This window comes from Lipophrys pholis, assembly GCF_963383615.2.
Source record: "Lipophrys pholis genome assembly, chromosome: 20".
NCBI classification, from domain to species: Eukaryota; Metazoa; Chordata; class Actinopteri; order Blenniiformes; family Blenniidae; genus Lipophrys; species Lipophrys pholis.
In genome coordinates this window covers 10931659-10950967 of record NC_137648.1, presented here as the reverse complement: position 1 = coordinate 10950967, position 19309 = coordinate 10931659, and positions in this window count along the sequence as shown.

Below are 19309 nucleotides of genomic sequence, written 5' to 3'. Positions count from 1 at the left end.
TTGCCAAACATCAGACCACTGACACAGGTTCAACAACGTTGTTTCGACAGACACTCATTATGTAAGAGTTAAATCTGGGTAGCATAAAAAGTTGTCATGGGTTTGTGATGCTTGTTTTTTTTTTTTGCTCTTTGATGGAGTGTCCTTCATGATGTTCTCTTGAGATAAACAGGAAATGTCTTGGCGGTGCAACTCAGGCTTTTTATGTTGCCCTTTGAAGTCCCCTGTCAGGCCCATCAGCTCTCTTTTTGATAAACAGGGAAAAGTTCCAGGGAACAGTTCAACTCACACATGTTTACCCTCACTTCGAAGCAAAAAAAAAAAAGGGGGGGGGGGGGGGGCGCCAAAGCCACTGTGAATCAGTCCTGAATACATTAAGGCCACTCTCTTTAAAAGTGTGCCAAAGAGTTCATGGTGGAAGACGCCCCTCCAAGAACACAATAATGGGCTTCAATGCTTTCCATCTGCGGAGGGAGAAAGGCCTGTGACTGCACGTGCTGCGTGGAGTAGGCTCAACAATGTATCAATTTATGGCCATCAGTGGCATCATAAAACTGCTTCTTAGACCCGAGCAACGAAGCGGAACAGCAAAGTCGTCAATAAATAAGCGTGACTTTCTAAAAGAGAGCTTTCAAGAAAGTCAGCTGAGAGATTGGGAAAGCTTGTCTGGGAAACCTTGGGAAAAAATAAATAAATAAATAAAAAATCTAATTTTACAACAACTTTCATGTTTGGTGGAAGTTGAGCAGAATTCTCCAGAGAAGTGTCGCACCAGATGAGGCAGTCTGATGTTATTGTTGTTATGGTGGTCCGGCCAGGGCAGACGGACACAACAGGGCTCGGGGTGTAGTGGTGGGGGCTGATTGATGGCTCCAGCTGTCCCAGAGGAGAGAGGAACACAGGCAGACAGCTGGTCACCTGTAGCCCCAGACATGAGTGTGATAGAGGCTCACGGCATTGTGTTTCACTGCAGAGGGCAACCAGTGCAATGCAGAGTTCAGGACACTGTTCATCACAGCCCAGAAAACAAGCGGCATGGCTAGCGGAGATGAGACTTAAAGGAAGAAAAGAACTCTTGAGGAAACGGCTTTAGCCGAGGAAAGCGTGCATAAGGCTAATTTATTGGATTTTAGGCAGAAAGAGCATTCAACACCTAAGTGTTTAGTTAATAAGATTAAAACCTGAGCAGGAAACACACACCCTGTCCTCTCCCAGTGACCACACAGTCCTCCAGTGTTTTATGGAGTATATCTAAACGTGACTACGTCAGGAATAATTATTGAAGTTACATATGGGAGAAGAAAAAAAAAAAAGAAAAGAAAAGATGAGCTCACGCAGGCTCAGGGATTAATCCAGAAGCAAGAGGGGAAGAAAAGACACCCTCCCCCTCTTGCAGCCAGTCAGCTAATCATCTGGTAGACGAGCAGTTTTCTTTTTTTTTTGCTTTAGAGGAGCTGGTTTACTTGGAGACCAAAGAATCTGTGTATTGATATTACATCATCAGCCGCCCATTAAAGGAGAGGTCTCCGTTTCCTTTTTCCTCCACCTTTGGGGATGAGCGAGGAAATGTAATGCACTTTTCCTAGAAACGTTCAGGGACAAAGGCTCTTTCAAGGGTTCCTCCCTCTCCGATCTTTCCCACATGAGACAGTGTTTACATAAACGGAGCGCCTTATAATGCAACCCCGTTTTATCTTGCAGGATTGTCTGAAATGAGAGTGATGCACAGGGTGTATTCAGTTGTGCAGCTCTGAGGCAGGCACGATTGATGAATCCAACAACTTCTCTCTTCCTTCTCACCAGGATGCTGTGACAAGATATGTTGGTTTTTTTTCAATGGCTTCATTCATTCAGTAACAAACAGGCCCTATGTTTGGGCTGCCCTCACTGCATACAGTATGTGTGTTTGCTCTATGTCTTCTCTGTGCTCTGTGTCTTGAGCTGAAGGACGAGAAGAGCAGCTAGTCTTGTTTACTTGGCAACGTCACAGCACTGTCTGACTAATGCATTCTGGATTGTCTTTCCCAGGACGTTTGTTCGATGTTTTATTCATTGATGTGATGTGCTATAGACTCTCCTCTGACATAATATTATTGATTTCCTGATAGACTATCAAAAGAATGGCTGCACTTAAGAAATCAAGAGCTGATGGTACCTTTGAATTTTTAATAGATAATTGATTAAAAGTACAAGCGGGCTACAAGATATGATGATTATCACGAGCCTTTAATTCCCTGCTCATACCCCAGATTAACTATTTGGCCTAAAAGTTGTGAAATATCCTCAAGATCGCACATCATTTATTTTGAACTGACACAAGAAAAGACTTGTGGTTCAAAACAAATGGTGATGTAACATCTTTGTGTGGAGTTTGAGTGTTTCTGTCTGTTCTTATGTGGGCTTTTTCTAAGCACTCCGGTTACGTCTCATTCTACAAATACATGCTTGTTAGTTTAATCAGTGACTCTAAACTGGTTGTAGGTGTGTGTGAGTGTCTGTCTCTCTGCATTAGTCCTGCGATGGACTGGCAACCCGTCCAGGGTGCCTTTCACCCAGTGCTAGCTGGGAAAGGCTCCAGACCATCTGTGATCCAAGTCCGGATAATGCAGCTCAGGAAGAAAGAGGCAAAATGAAAATGAAAGAAAAAAAAAATCAACTAAAGCCTCAGACACTGAGTAGATAAATATACATGTTAATATGCAGCAATGTTGTCTTGAAAAATCAAAGATCCTGGGAATGTTCAATAATTATCCTTCATTATTATTATTATTATTATTATTATTATTATTATTATTATTATTATTATTATTATTATTATTATTATTATTATTATTATTATTATTATTATTATTATTATTATCATCATTGTTGTTGTTCAGACTCCCAACACAATGAAAATCTAATATTATAATATATAAGTTAAACTACAAGAGGACCAGGCACCAAGTACACTTTGCTTCACAGTAGAAAGATGAAAACATATACCGTATGAATTTTGGCCTGAGTCAATAAACAACCGCTGGCTGCCGAAGAAGCTCTATAGCTGACCTAAAAACAAATCTGAGGTCAGGCGAAAACATCAATTCCACTATGTGAAAAAGCTTGTTTTTATCCTTACATACTGTCTTACGTATGCTTCTAAGTCTACATCTGTGAGTATCATGCTGAATATATATACAGTATATATATACTCACTTTTGAAGCACTGACATGAGACAGATGGCAATGTGGACGTTGAATATTAATCGACTAAATCTGCTATTTTTGCTGTGTTGTGCACTGTGAAGTGACTTGGCACAAGATCACCAAACAACTTATCTCACATGACATCCAGTTCACGGTTTAAAAGGAAAGAGGCAAACAAAGTATGCCAGCATGCCAAGCTGGCCATGAAAGGGTTATTATTGAGTGACACGGGGTATTAGTGAAGTGGGTCTTCGTGCTTGGAGTGCACACCACATCCAATCACATCACTCAGCAATACTCGGGGTCATCATTCACACTACTGAGTTTAACCTCTCTTCCACACAGGACCCTGCAATTGGCCACACTGCAATTGGCCACTTCATCACAAAGACATTGTGATCATTGTAGACCTCGAAGCTGCCATCACACTCCCCTCAATTGCTGTGAAAGTACTGTCAGCGCTCCGGCAGCGGTGTTGTTGGGACACACGTCTCGCAAAAATTTACACTTCTTGATGGCGCCCAGCATTTCCTAGAAATCAATATGTGGCAACATGTGCTTTATGGCTACATAACAGTCCTATAAGACGAAGTTCACACAGAGACATTTGCCCTGGTGAGCATCAGACAACAAAACCGAAAGCCTTCATCAGCTCACTTTCCTTTGACTGCGGCGCTTCCTCGTTGAAATGTTTACATGCAGAACACGTGCTTTCAAAGAAAAGACAGAGGCTTCTTGAGGCACAGGAAGCGCTTTGCTGCGAGTGATATAAACACGGAGGAGATAACAATGTAGCCAATAAGTCGACATGCATACCAATGGCTTCAAAGATTGGGGGGGGGTTGTTCTAAAATGATCAAGCACAATTCTACCTTGATATGGTATTCTCATATGTGACCAGCAGCATTTTATACATCACATCACACTGATAGTGGCCTGGGTTTAAAGTGCAAAGTTGTGCCTTCCCAACAAAAAGGTGATATTTTGTCTTGGTGAAATGGAAGTCCCTCATCACGTCACGCTCGCTCTGTCACAAGAAGGAAATCACACGCAACACTTCCCCTTTTTCTCAGCTCTCATTGTCTGTGCGGGAATTTCAAACGGCACGATGCAACATGGGGAGGCAATGCTGGGAACTCGCAAATCGAAACTGAAAATATTTGTCAGAAAATCTTAAAGTGAAGTGTCAAAACAATTCTCTCACACGCTAACAAACCAAGGAGTCCCTAAATTCAAATATCTTTAATTTGGCATTTTCTTTGACATTGCTTTTATATTTCTTCGTGTTTAATGGTGTGGACTTTTTCCACTTCATTTCTTTATTCAGTCCAGGGTCACAGCAGGACAGACAGTGACTGAAGACATACTGCACAGGTTGTCACATCATCACGGACCAAACTCAAGGAGACACTGACACTCTCACATTCACACGTAGAAGCAATCAAGAGTGAGCAGCTAATGTCAAACCCTTTTTTTTTTTTACTGTGAAGCTTGTGGGGGAAAAAAAGGTCTGACACGTTTACAAGGAGAACATGGAAAGTCCACACAGAAAGACTCAAACCAGGTTGAACCAGTTCTGGCTGTGAGCACTATAATACCCGTCCTTCCTTCATATTAACTCACGTTACGTTATTATCACCTTATTATCACCATGTCAATCGAGGTTAGAAATGAGAGCGTGTAACCAAAAGCTTTCTGGTTTGAATCCCATGGTTTGTGTCTGTAGGCTGCTGATCATGTGATCAGTAGTGGAAAACCTGCGAAGGAACAAATGAAACAGAATATTTTCATGTTTCCTTCATTACATTACTGCGTTCCATGTATTTCTATCATTTGTGAAGCACTTTGAATTAAACTTTTCTTCATTTTGGCTTGTGCATACACAATCAAAGTTAATTTTGATCAAGCTTTATGTAAAAGTGAGTTAAATCATTCCTCCAGCTGATCAGAAGTATGGCACATTTCGCCCCCAAAACTTGCAACCGGATTTATCCACTTTGGTTCCTAAACACATCTTCCAATCTAAATTAAAAATAGAAAAATGCACCTACAGGAATCACAGTGAACTTTGTAAATGCAACAATTCAACTTATTGTCATTATGCAATTGTCAGGAAAATTTCTAATACAACCTCAGGAGACAGAATTCAGAGATCAAACTGATCAAACAAGTGAAAAGATTCTCATAAAATCTTACTGCCAGAGGAGACGGTTCATCTTAGGCTGTACATGAGTTGTCTGAAATCTTACTTCACAGTTCAGCTTTTTATAGGATGAAATACAAGCTGTGTTTAAAAATTTGCACCAGTGGGCAAGCCTGGTGTGCAAGCAGTGATAAGATAAGTTCTGGTTCCTCCCGTAAAAAACATTTTCAGTTCGCTCCCGCCCCTGAAGTACTTTCAGTTGAAGGGCAGGACCTGTGAAGATTAAACAACTTCATCTTTAATTAGCTAACACATTTATGTAACAGTAATCTTCTAGTTTGTTCTCATGTTCACATGCGATGTTATCCATGTGTGCAGCCACTCCAACAAGCAGTCCTGTCCGGTGTTGAGTTAACTAAATCCCACGTCTGGGTGTTGCAGTACTTGTTGTCCTAAAACAAAATCACCACAGAACGTCTAATGTGTGGTATTTTTTTTCACTCGGGAGGGGGATGGAGGATAATACTGCGCTGGTAATGGGGGAACGGCAGGGGAGGAGTTGGTAGGGGGTGACTGGGGGGGGGGGGGGGGGGGGGGGGGGTGACTGAGGCTCAGAGAATCAGCATCACAGCGCGTTGCTGTTACCACGGCTACAGTGACATGCAGGCCAACTGCAGGTGCCAGGCCGACAACAGCGAGGCCCAATTAGAGACCCTGGGAGAGGGACGATAATGAAATCCAGCCACAGACTGACGTGGGTTAACTAAATAAGTCCAGAGTTATTTAGTGTCAACAGAAAAGATGACTGGGCAGACGTCAGGCCAAGTAAAGTGGTCGCAGACCTACGGATAGTCGTTTGGATTTATTGAGTGATGAATGAAGTGGCCCTCTGGTTTCAGAGTGACTGATATGCTCACTTTATCACATTCACCCTCCAAATGGTTATGCTCCCAGAGCTTCTGTTAATTTCTGCACTTCTCCCCATTTTGACACCGTACACTCCCTCCGAGTGCACACACACAACCTCCGGGCGAGTCCGCGCTGAATGGTCTCAGAATGTGAGAAAGGGACAAGTAGCAGTGTTTACCGAGCACTACTGTCCACACATCCGTTCCCACAATGGCCCCATTGAGGGTGGGCCCAGGTTAAAGCCTATTTAAAAGGCTTGTTTAACACTGAGAAGAGGGGCCACATACCCAAACCGCAGGGAAGGGGAGGATGGGGGAGGGAGAGGGATTCACAGCAGGGTCACCGCACCCTCCACCCCAGATTTTTCTTCAAAGCCGACACTTTATCTTTTTTTTCGTCTCTCTCTCTCTCTCTCTCACACGTAGCATTTCTGCCCCCCCCCCTTCTTCTCTCCTGTGTGTTTTTATCAAATGTTTTTTCACATCACGTCCGTGTGCACGTGCGGGAACACATGTGAACGTGCCACAGTGAGCTGCGTGAGCCCAGCCGAAGACAGGGGCCAGCGGAAAGGGGGAGGAGGTGGGGAAGGTGGGGAAGGTGGGAGCAGTTGTAAAAGTGGATAGTTTTTTGGGGAAAAAGAGAAGCAGGATGGATGGGCATGGGGAAAGAAAAAGAGAGGAAACGACAGCGAGGGAACATTTTTTTCCCCTCCGCCCTCACTCCTTCCCGCCTTTCTCTTCTCATGTGAAGGACAAGCCTGGCGGGGCTGCGGTCTGGCCCAGTGATTGTGTACGGCGCCTCGCGGTGCCTCACACAGGAACCCCATTAATCACTGGAGCAGGTCTCTCACTCCTGGACACAAAGACCCCACACGCTGACGCCGTTGCATACACTCGCACATGCAAACACACAAACACAATGAATACTTGCATATCTACTTAGGCGCGCGAGACAAAAGAAAGAAAGAAAGGGAACGAGAGAGAAGGAGATTCCTCAGTGTATTCACAGAAGTACACGTAATTATTTCTAAAAAAATTGGCCACGCTCAGCAGAGAGAACTGAGAGAGGAATGCCAAATAGCTTGGCGTCACATCAAGAGTGCAGTCTTGAATTGGTTTAGCATTTAGTCATGGAGTGAATTTGTTCCTACAACACAGAACAGTCTCGATATTCCATTCGGTAAACTGTCTTGGTGCTGCCATGCCGAGAAATTCAGATCATTCCTCACCGTGCAAAAGCAATCTGATTTAATTAAGCAAGCGATCTAAAGATGACTCCAGTGTCCTGACATGTTGGATATCAGTGCGAAGACATGCGGGAGATACACATATTTTTCCCACAAGTCAAGCAGGCAATGTTTTCCAGGTCATTTGGTGGAGAAATCCCGGCAGCAATTCTATTTCCATCAGCTGCCTTGAGCGCGAGTCCATGTGTGCACAGTCCGTCTATAGTAGGAACTGAGAAATGGACGCTGCTGAGGTCAGCCCCTATACTAGACCAGTACAGGCTCCGCTCATCCCAAACATACACTATTAATAAGTTATTCCATCCAAGACCATTTGAGATAGAAACAAGGAAATTATGCCATGAGATGAGGGGCTACTTTTAACAGTCAAAAGGTTTGAAATATGAAGAAAAATGCAGACAAATGTTTTCATTTTTTCTGACAAAACCACATTTACCAACATTTATCAATCTAATCGTAAGTAGATAGAGGCTTTTATCTAATATAGTGAAGGTTTATGTCTGCCTGTACACGAGTAAACAAAGAAAAACAGGAAATTGGATTGATTAATAGTATAATCAGCAGGTGGAGGAGGAGGAGGGAGAGGAGCAGTAAAACCGTGGAGTTGTTTGGCATACGAATAGACAATCACCTGTGTCGTTATGTGTGTGTGTGTGTGTGTGTGTGTGTGTGTGTGTGTGTGTGTGTGTGTGTGTGTGTGTGTGTGTGCGCGCACACTCCTCTCTGCCTCTCAGACGTCCCCCCTCTCATACCTAATCCCAGGCCAGCCGCTATAATTTACTGCCCCATTGGTAACTAGCCATCGACAGGGAGGAGATGAGGAAGAGAGAAAGAAAAGCAGGAGCCAGAGGCAGGCTGAGGGTCAATGGCTATATTGAGCACATAAACCCTCATGTAATGAGCAATATTTGTGTACCAGGAGGAAGGTCGTAGGGGTGAAATGAATAGGGAGTTGCGCATCTTACACAGACACTGGACTCCTTTTGCAGCTCATGTTTAATGTGTTTTGTGCATGTTTATGAAAGAAAATGAGAAAAGGCCTGTAATATTCTATCTCCAATGCAAGAACACTCGTTTCTTGCATCGATTCCTATGAGGCAAAAGCAAATAATCAATGATGAAACTGGAAAGAAAAGTCTAATACTAACAGGGACATTTGTTTCCGTCTGAGTGCAGGTATTTATTGTCACGCGTGGAGAAGTGAATCATTAACCCAATTATGAGTCTTTACATAATCAATGTGCTGATCATGATTGGTTACCTCTTGGGAGAGTTGACGGTAAAATGTAAAATAAATAAATAAATAAATAAATAAATAAATCAACCAATCAATAAATAAATAAATAAATAAATAAATAAATAAATAAATAAATAAATAAATAAATAAATAAATAAATAAATAAATTAAAAAATTAAAAAAAAGGAGTTGACACTTCTAAGCTGCCGGTCTGTCACTGCTGTAAATACTTGTGTCTTAACTGTAATGTCACTGAGATTAAACACAACAAAGTGAATCCAATCAGTGCCGAGCAGCTGACCTCAGTCTCCGTAAACACGTTTTATGTTTTTGAAGGAGTCTGACTGCTTGTTGTTGTTGTTTTGTTTTTTTCTTTCTCTTTCTCTGTGTTCGTGGAAAAGCTGAGCCTTTCTGAGGAGATTAAGGCGGCACATCCCATGATGTGTTTGAGATTTGATGCGCATTGTGGCTACTTTAATCATCTCAGCAATAACGTGACATCACGCAGTACCAACACACCCTGCATATGCATATAGAGCCTTCAGGCGAGTTCTCCTTGCGCTCATCCGCAATCTGAAAAAAAAAAAAAAAAAAAAAAAAGAGAGCGAGAGAGAAAACCCAGTGGCCTGGCGTAAGCCCCTCTCTAACTGATGGGGCTCAGGGATGCAGAGTGACAGTGTGTGTCTCATGATGATTAAATGTTGACGGAGGACACCATCAGTGACCAGGACCTCACACCTCCAGGTACCGTTAATCATCTAAACAATACACTGCGAGCCTCACCCACACAATGGATCCATATGCATTGGGCAATCAGCCGTGAATCTATCAGCTGCTGTGTCAGTGGTGTGTGTCTGTGTCTGTGTGTGTGTGTGTGTGTGTGGGGGGGGGGGGGGGGGGGGGGGGGGGGTATTCACAGTAACCACTGAGGTACTGCTGTTGACAAGTGTTTGTTTTGTGAGAATAGGTGTAACGGCCGACAAATTGAGAGCTGACTGATTTACATCAATGTGGTAATGGGGCCCCGGTACTCTAATTAACCTTCCCGGGTCATTCAAGTCACAGAAAAGGACCCACTTAGTATATTTTTTCCCAATTCTGGAACATGGACTTATTTCATTTAAAGTATTAGTTTAATTCATTTTTGTTTTCTTTTGTTCCAAATATATATTTTGTGAACTTAAATACAAAAAGTGTTGTTTTCTGCATTGCATTGCTTTTGTTTTATTAACCTCAAGTTTTAGCTCATTATCGACTGCAGTAATGTTAAGCTGTCCGGATTTCACACAAATGTGTGTAATTTATTTATCTTCATTTTATTCTTTCTGTTGTTTAATTCCTCATTACAGGCAATCATTAAAAAGACTTGAACAATGTTGAACACAAATTAGACGTCAATTCAAGTAAGCGAATAGCTGGAGTCTTCTCGAATCAGAGGCAGTGGATTTATTAGGGGGGAGTCGAGCTTACAATAGGCAGCCTGTAAATCTTTTTTAATCTAATCACATTGGAAATCCATTACAAACCAGTTAAACCTGTACCCTTAATTCACAATGTGTTTAGTACAGCCGCAATCAACTGAAAACTCTATGCTTCTGTAAATGATCAAAACTCAAGTGGTAAGAGGTGACACCTGCTTCAAAGTGTTGTTTTTTTTTTTATCTTTCCTGTAATTTGTGGATTGAACAAACTTGTGACCCTGGTCCCATCCGCAAAATTCAACAACAGTGGCTTTAGATAAGAGGCAGCATTACAGAATAACATGTTTCCTTTCTGTCTGATTAATGCATCAGTGACAGATGCTGAGGGGATTATGTCTAGATTAGTATCCTTTCCACCGACGCTGTTTTCCTCCGTTTGCCACATTGCCTTTCCAATGGTCCTTTTGAAGAAACAAACAGGATCAGTTTTCCCTGTTTTTCCTTTCACAGACTTGTTTTTATGCTGTTGTTTTTGTCGGATATATCTTGTGGACGAGATTATTTTTTTCCCCCCACTTTGATTGATTGACCGCTGGACCTCAGTTGACCATAATGAAATATCAAACAGCTCAGCCAGCTGCCATCAACCAAAAGACTTTTCCGGCACTCGTGTGATCGGTTGTACTTTCTCGATTCTTCTCGTCCTGCAAGAACCATCATTCCACCTTCATTAAACTGACTCACGAGTCTCACTGGCGGGATCGCTGCGGGGTACAGGAAGCTCTGTATTTTGTTTCTCCTGAAGCCGGCGATGGGTTGGACCACTTCTGGGCCGATTCTGGCGCCTGTCTTGCCACCCAGAGATAAAGCTATCAGCGACAGGGGCTGTTCTCCATTGTTGAAAAGAACACCCAGATCCTAATGAAGTGCATGTTAGTAGCCTGGAGGGACCAGGGTGTGTCTCTTCCCCTCTAACCCAAGTAACACCGGTTTTCTCAGTGTTCCCTGAAATTGCATTCACAAGCAGATGTCTGCTGGCAGGGCCTGCCAGATAATGACAAAGGATTAAATCGCCTGATTCCCACACCGCCAGGCCCACTGTGTTTGTCTACCCTCTTTAGCCACAATTTAAGGGCTCTGCAGAACTGAGATAGATTGACTATAGGAGTATAAGCCTCGGAGGAATAAAGAGGGGCGCTAATCTTTAAGGAGAAATTCCAATTCAGGGCCGTGATTTGGGATTAATAAAAATGCAAATTCATTGAGATGTGATGGAATGATTAGTTTTTTATCTGAAGATGATGATTTGCTGATCTTTGTTGTAATAAAGAGATGCCACGGTCAACTCCAGGTACATCATACGGTAAAGGTGTCTCGGGTTTTCAAATTGCTATTACATTATATTTGCATCTATACAAAAGAAAGTAAACAAAATTCAGTATACAAATTTCTTGGCTATATGAATTTAAGATTGGCATCACTGTTAAATAAGTGTCAATAAATTGTAATCAAGTCAAAGTAGTTTTCTCAAAATCCACTAAAAGTATTAGTTACTTTCAAACCACATTAAAATGCTTGCCAGAATTGATTCAAATTCACTATATTGATTCAAATTGTGGTCATAGTAGCGAGAAAAGTACAAATTCCCATAAATAATGCTTAATTACAGTAAAGCGAGTCCTTGTAGTTTGGTAGACTTACAATGTTAACCACTCACAATGCTGTTTTTTTTCATTCTCAAGCAGGTTTCATTCTCCAAGTCTGTCTTTTTTCTTTTTTTTTTTGTCAACAACAACAAGCAGATCTTTCTACCTCAAGACGTCACACTACACCACGAACACCAGACACTTGTTCTGACTCGTACGCCTGACTTATGCCATCTGTGAGTTCAGCTGTGTCTTGGCAGAGACCCAGCGAGGTGTAAGTTTTCACTGATGTCACAAAAGCAACGTGATATTTTTGGCTGTGATCATTTGTAAGTCAAATGAGGAAAAGAGCAACCACTGATCTGATATCTGTGTAGTGGAATCTCCCTTTTTCATTTATCGACCTCTTCCTTCTGCTTGACCCTTTATTGGGCAAGAAACTAACTTCTCTATGTTGTTTTTCTGAACTCATGGTGGTAGATTATAGGAAATACAATAGAATGGGGAAGCTTGATGTTATGTTTATTTAGAAATTGTTTTTTTGGAATATTTCTTAGAATAGCATAAACAGCATTGTGTTGCACAGTATTTTTCTATTCCCAGTTCTTGTACCGGATTGATTAATTTATCTTTAAAACGTGATAATGTACTCTGTATTTATGTTTAAACATGCACCAAATGCAATACATAAAGTACTTTTTTGGGAAATAACACAAAGTCATGTAGGGCAGTATGGCTCAATAATGTAACAAATCAACCTTGAAAATTGGATTAAGAGTATTTAGAACATGTTTTTAAGCTTTGACACCAAGTGATTTGATTGTATAATGGGCCTGTAATGGGGATTCTAAAATCTTTGAGTATAGAAATATCCTACAACACTTTAGTGCCCTGTGTGAAGGGTTAAAATAGAAAAAACTGTACTCCTCTTGAAATAAATAAAAAATATGTCTCAGTATGCGGAGAACAGGCATGTTTCGGGCACATTTTTGTCTCACTGATTTGTATTAGAGGGCAACACTTCTTGCAAACAGAAATTACTGGACAGACATTTAATTAGAGAGAATCAAACTGACACTCCACTCCGGTCGGGTTAAAAATAAACGAGTTATCATACAAAGACAAACATAAAAGAGACTAAAAGAAACAAAACTGCCCTGATCACACGCGATAGCCTACAATTTTAAATCAAAACACAGATTGTTTTGGGGGTCTGGAGGCACTTTTGTCCAAACACGAGGACACGTTGGAGAGACACTGCTTATTTCTAGTGGATGATTTGTGCACCAAACCTGGCAGACTATCATTTGCGTGTGTTTTAATGGAGAGTCCGACTGACTCCTGCAGTTTTGCGGATCGCCCAAAATAACACTGTGTGTTTGTCATTTCGGGATAATGTAGCTGCCTGGCGAGGCTGAGCAGAGCAGCAAAGCAACAATTAGAGAACTGTTCTCCCCGGCTCGTGAACAGGAGATGAGGGGAGGTCACTGTTTTCATTTGGTCACGTTTGCCCGGCCGCAGCGTAATAATCAACTGGCAGGCCGTGCTACTGTAAAGGAACACCAGCCTGAAGAGTTGAAACCGGGACAAGCCAGTATCTGTTCATGCTTGGAGTTTTTTTATTAACTGCTGGGAAACAGTGAAACAATTTAAATGGAACATACTCATTTCACTCTGCTGTTTACAGTCTTAACTTTGTTGCTGCATGTATTTATTCATAGCTTTATTATCATTACACACACACACAAGGCTGCACGCACTTTCCACCACAGTGTGTGTGTGCGTGTGTGTGTGTGTGTGTGTGTGTGTGTGTGTGTGTGTGTGTGTGTGTGTGTGTGTGTGTGTGAGTGTGTGTGTGTGTGTGTGTGTGTGTGTGTGTGTGTGTGTGTGTGTGTGTGTGTGTGTGTGTGTGTGTGTGTGTGTGTGTGTGTGTGTGTGTGTGTGTGTGTGAGATGAGGAAAGTATCCCGACAATCCCTTTCTTTGTTTGCAGTAAACTACAGCGCTCACCTGTGACTACAGTGGCGTTGGCTGCTATCCAGACGTGTGCACGCATGTGTGTGTGTGTCTGTGTGTGTGCGAGTGCACAAAAGGTGGGGAGGGAGAGAGAGAGAGATAGAGAGAGAGAGAGAGAGAGAGAGAGAGAGGGAGAGAGAGAGAGAGAGAGAGCCAGTCAGGCGCCTGTGCATTGGTTTGCCTGTTTCCACACAGTCTGGGCCCCAGAGGAGGATTTGCAGGCCAGATAGGATTAGACTCCCTCTCTTTACACAACAGTGATGGGGATAAGGAGTCCGCAGTGCTCAGGAGCACTCCAAAGCCCCATTAATACACAGCGGCAGAAACCGCACAGAGGAGTACCTTAAACAGCTGAGCCATACTCTCCACGTTTGGTTATCAATGCTTTGCCGCTGGTCAATTATGCCCACAACCTGCAAATGCCCGCTGGAAAGAAAACACAGAAAACACCAATTATCAGGCCGATCTCCCAGTTACTGAAGCGCAGCTGCATTTGATCAGTCACACTCCAGCTCATTCAAAGCCTGAAATGATTCTGCAAATCGTCATGCTGGTATATCTAACAAAAAAAATCCAAATGTGTCATGGCTCGCAGAGCTGGTGGGACTTTTAATATTAGGCTCATTTGCTTTATCTAATGTGCACCGGTAATCCACACCTCGCAAATAAGTCATCCGGCGGCATTACGCCTCTTCTGACCTTCACACCTGTCCCCTTTGCTATTTTTCACTTCCTAATGCATTTCTGTGTCGTAAATGTAGACATGAGATGCATAAGACGCAACTCATTATCCATGATTGTCTCCTTAAAAACTATAGGCCAAATCTGTCAGCCCCGGTGCATCTTCTTGACTGGAAACTTGCCGGAGAAGGTAAGTGAGGAGTCTTCTTAAACCCTGTGAAGGTTCAAAGAGCTCTAATCACATTAAGAGAAGCCACTTATTGCTTATTGCTAGGTTCAGTCTAACTGCAAACTGTGCTCGGATCAGCCCTCCCAAGCCATTTAGACCAGACAACCGCACCATCAGTCCCTCATCAGACAGTCTTTCTGCTTCCCTTTGATCCACTGATATGACTTCAGCCGAGACCTTCTGGTAAGAAACACACAGTATATTGCTCACTTCACCGTCGGCTCCACACACCCCGGTTCAGAAGTGCTCTGTCATTATGTCGTGTTCTCAGCTGAAATTTCTTCCCACTTCCCCTTAACCCTGCCTTCCATGCTTTAAACCCGTCTTTCTCTTATCCTAAAGTGTTTAGTTAAAAAAAAAAAAAAAACGGATCTCCTTCATTCAGGACCTCCTGCGGAGCGCCGAGATCTCCCCACAATCTGTCAGCTCCATCTCTTCCAGCGTCTGCCTGGCAAACGTGACAGTACTGCAAGCAAAAGGCAACAAATGCTCTATTCCACTTTGGATCAATTTATACCGATTCCCAGTTACTTATGATGCATTTCCCATATGAACTCCTTAATTCTGAGTGCTATTACGTTCTCAACATTCTCCTGGCTTGCCTTATTTATTGTAATTCAGCTCAAAAAGTCAACACAGAAAAGGAGGAGTGGAAATTGAACCTAACATTTATTTATTTTCTATTCTTTATTAGAACTCTGTTAATTGTGAATATAAAATAGATAGCTGTGTAAAACCACTATAAAAAGCCTCATATAATGTATTTTATTGTCTATGGATTCCAACAGCCATTAATAACAAAACATTTCATTGTGAAATTCACGAGGAAGTCGGATATTTACCAACATTAGTGTGAGACGGAGTATGTGCTGTCTGTGATATTGGAGTTAATGGACATGACTGTAACTCTGCATATGTGAGAATTTATAGCCCTGCTTCATTTTTGGAGTGTGGAGTTGTCATTTTTTTTGTACCTTTTCATCAATTCCATCTTTTGTAATTCAAGACAACTTCATAATCTGAACAAATCCCAGTTCTTTTTCTCAAGATGTCAGCATTAAGGAGAACAGAAAAAATCTGCAATATTTCGCGTTTCCTCAATCGTGCATGTGACATATAAGGAACATATTAACAAATCCACACATAATTATCATCCAAATCTGCAGCCCCCCCCCCCCCTTGACTCTACAGACCATTTTCAGTATCATTCAGCTCATTGTTTAGCTTTTATGCCCTGCATCTTAATCGTTTCGGTTCAGTCTGACTGCTCTCATCAGCATCATTTCCAGACACAGCAGGCAGCTGTTTTCAGTGGAAAAGCTGTAAAAGCTCACTGTACGCTACAGACACCGCACCAAACTGCATCCAGACTGAGTTATTCATTAGGTAACCTGAAGCATCCTCTCACTGTATCGGCTGGACACGTAAACAAAACACCACGGCCAAACCAGCAGACACTGGCAGCACCTTTCGGTGAGGTTGGTTGGTCAAAGTTACACTTTATAAACACGAAAAGTGACTGCCTGCATAGACTTTGTGTGGCTTCACTCAACACTTTCGACTCTTTTTTGAATTTTTAGGGGCATTTACTAAACGATGTGACTTTCAAAACTGTTCAAATCTAATATTGGAGGATATTTCTATACCTAATACAACTAAATGGAAATTATAAAATGGAATTTCTTTCAAAGTGGTGTGATACGGACCAAATTCAAATGTTTTTTTTTTTTTTACTATTTGGAGTTTTATAACTGATCTCAACTCATCCCATCCTTAGAGCCACTTTATGTGACATTGTTAAAAAAGTACACTAACAATAACTTCCAAGCCCAATTTTTCATGAATAGGGAATAAATAGATAATAGGAGAAACGTTATAGGGAAAGGAAACAAGCAACATGCTATTTTTTTTTTTAAATGCTAAAAAAAACTAATCCAAACTCAAGAATGAGTACATTTGTTTTTCAATATTGCAGATTTTCCATAAATTTCCCATTGTTCATTTTTGATTTAAAAAAAACCCCACAAACCCAACAAGTTACTAATATATGGTCATGTGGCCAATGAGGGTGAAGGATTTACATTTTATGTGTTGATTTTTTCTGAAACACAAAAAACATAACTCAGAGTGGGAAAAACAGATTTCTTTTTTGGGAACTGGAAAAACCACAATGAGGCAGCGGTTCAACTTCTGATCTCAACCTGCCTTTGTGTCAGAGGGTCTTTGGACAAGACACTGAACACCAGATTGCCCCCAATGGTGTGTGAGCACCTTGTACTGCAGCCGCTACCATTGAGGTGCGACTGATCATGTAAAGCGAGTCCACTCATAACGTCAAATCCAAATTCAAAAAAAATATATTTTAACAAAACATGTTTAAAGATTAAGCACTTTGTATGCAATGTTCGACTATTTACATGACAGCACACCTCGTCCTGCATTGGCGCTGAATATTCTGCCTAGTCTGGGGATACTTGAGTGGGATTAAACCACCAGTTTTACAATCTACGTATCTTTGCTGTAACCGACTTGAATGATGTGTAATTATCGCTAACAGGTCCCTCGGCTGCCTGGAATAAGCCAAAAAAAAAAAAAAAAGTCCATTTGTCTGAGACTAAATCCAGAATTTCATGCTACAAAATGAGTTGGTGGTTGCAGAGTGCTGATGCACAGTATTCTCATTGATCGAGCCAAAGCTGAGGAGATTGACATGCAGCCAGTTCGACAGCACACTGCTGAGATTGCTACTCCTCTCCCAGTCTGTTCTGGTGTTCAAGATTAGAAAAAATATCCAACTGAGGACAGAGAACATTATTACCCAAGGTGTTGCAACAGAGACGTGCTGGGGGCTTAATTTCAGCACCAACTCGGTCTCTATCAGTGTGTTAAAGCTGATTAGAAAAACCTGCTCGGGATCCAAAAAGGGAAAGAAAGGGTGAAACTCCAATGCAAGCCGTGAAAGAGGCAGGAGGTCGTAAAGTATCCTGCTTCCGACACAGACTGCGCCTCCCTTTTTATGGGGTCTCCACCGCAGAGGGTCAGGGGGTCTAGAGCGGTGCTGTTAGTGTGTGTGTGTGTGTGTGTGTGTGTGTGTGTGTGTGTGTGTGTGTGTGTGTGTGTGTGTGTGTGTGTGTGTGTGTGTGTGTGTGTGAGAGAGAGAGACAGAGAGAGAGAGATTACCAAGCGGGGTCAGATCACGGTCATGGACGTTTACAGATAGAAATATATGATCTCAACACAATGAATTGCAACAAAGCCTAAAACTGAGAGCTCATTAAGAATTTGCAGCTGTGGGGAGACAGAGAGGGGGTGGGGGGGAGGACTTTCACTGCCTGCTCACTCACTCTGTGTAGTCCTGCAAGATGGAAGAGAGCAGGGATGGGGGGGGGGGGGGGGGGGGGGGGGATCAGCTGTATTTAGCAGGAGAGGCTTCCTGTGCGTGGGCCTCATGGCGCCGAGCGGGGGACGGGATCTACAATCCAACTTGCTGTCTCCACAAAACACCCTTTGCAACAAAACACACACACACACACACACACACACACACACACACACACACACACACACACACACACACACACACACACACACACACACACACACACACACACACACACACACACACACCCTCTGGCACAGACTCTGCTCTCAATTTCCTGCCTGTAATTCTGGCTGCTGGTCAGAGAAAAGCGACTTCCTCACAGTGGAAGAGACACAGACAATCATTTACCACTTCAATCACGTGTAAAACAACTAAAAAAAATAAAAAAAATTGAAATCATGCTCCATGCTACAAGAGATGTTACGTAAGAGCAGAGGAAAGGGGATGAGAAAGAAATGTGATTAAAACAATTAGTGAAAACTGACTGATGAAACATGTGAAAGACTCTGGAACTAATTCTCACTCAGAGGGTTCAAACCAAAATAAAGAAATTAATAAAACCTTTTAGCGCAACATAACCTCACACTCCCCGTCATGATTCTACTGAGTTTCCACATGTAAAGAATAAAGAGGTACAGTACAGTGTCTCCACCAGCTTTTGACTCCTAATTTACTTCCAGAAGTTTGGATAAAAGTGAATCTATTTGCAGATATATACGCTGCATCGTGGACAGTGGTTCAGTTTAGACAGGTGCTTCTTCATCGCTTTATCGTGAGCTGTTGAGTAACACTTCGACAAACCAGCAGCAGCAGTGGGAGAGTTGAACATTAACTACGACGCTGCGCCAGCCTCTCGTCTCATCAAGAGCGCCAGACGCGCACGTGTGTTTGGCTGAACATCGGGTGAAACACGTCAAGTTTTATAAAATGACAACTCTTCAGATTTAGATGTCATAAACACACTTTTAAAAAATCAAACCTTCAAGTGAATATCCTCCTTCTATGTTTTCCACTCAAACTCAGGAACCTTCCAACTATGAGATGAGTGCGAACCACTGCACCACTGTACCGCTGTGAATTATCATCAACCAACCTGGATTTTCACATCAGCCTGGTTTCATCGCCAACGGGTCATCAGAACTTTCTCATTGGTTTGGAGATGGAAAATAAAGTCATTTTTCTATTTATTTATTTTACCTTTTTCACAAGAAAAC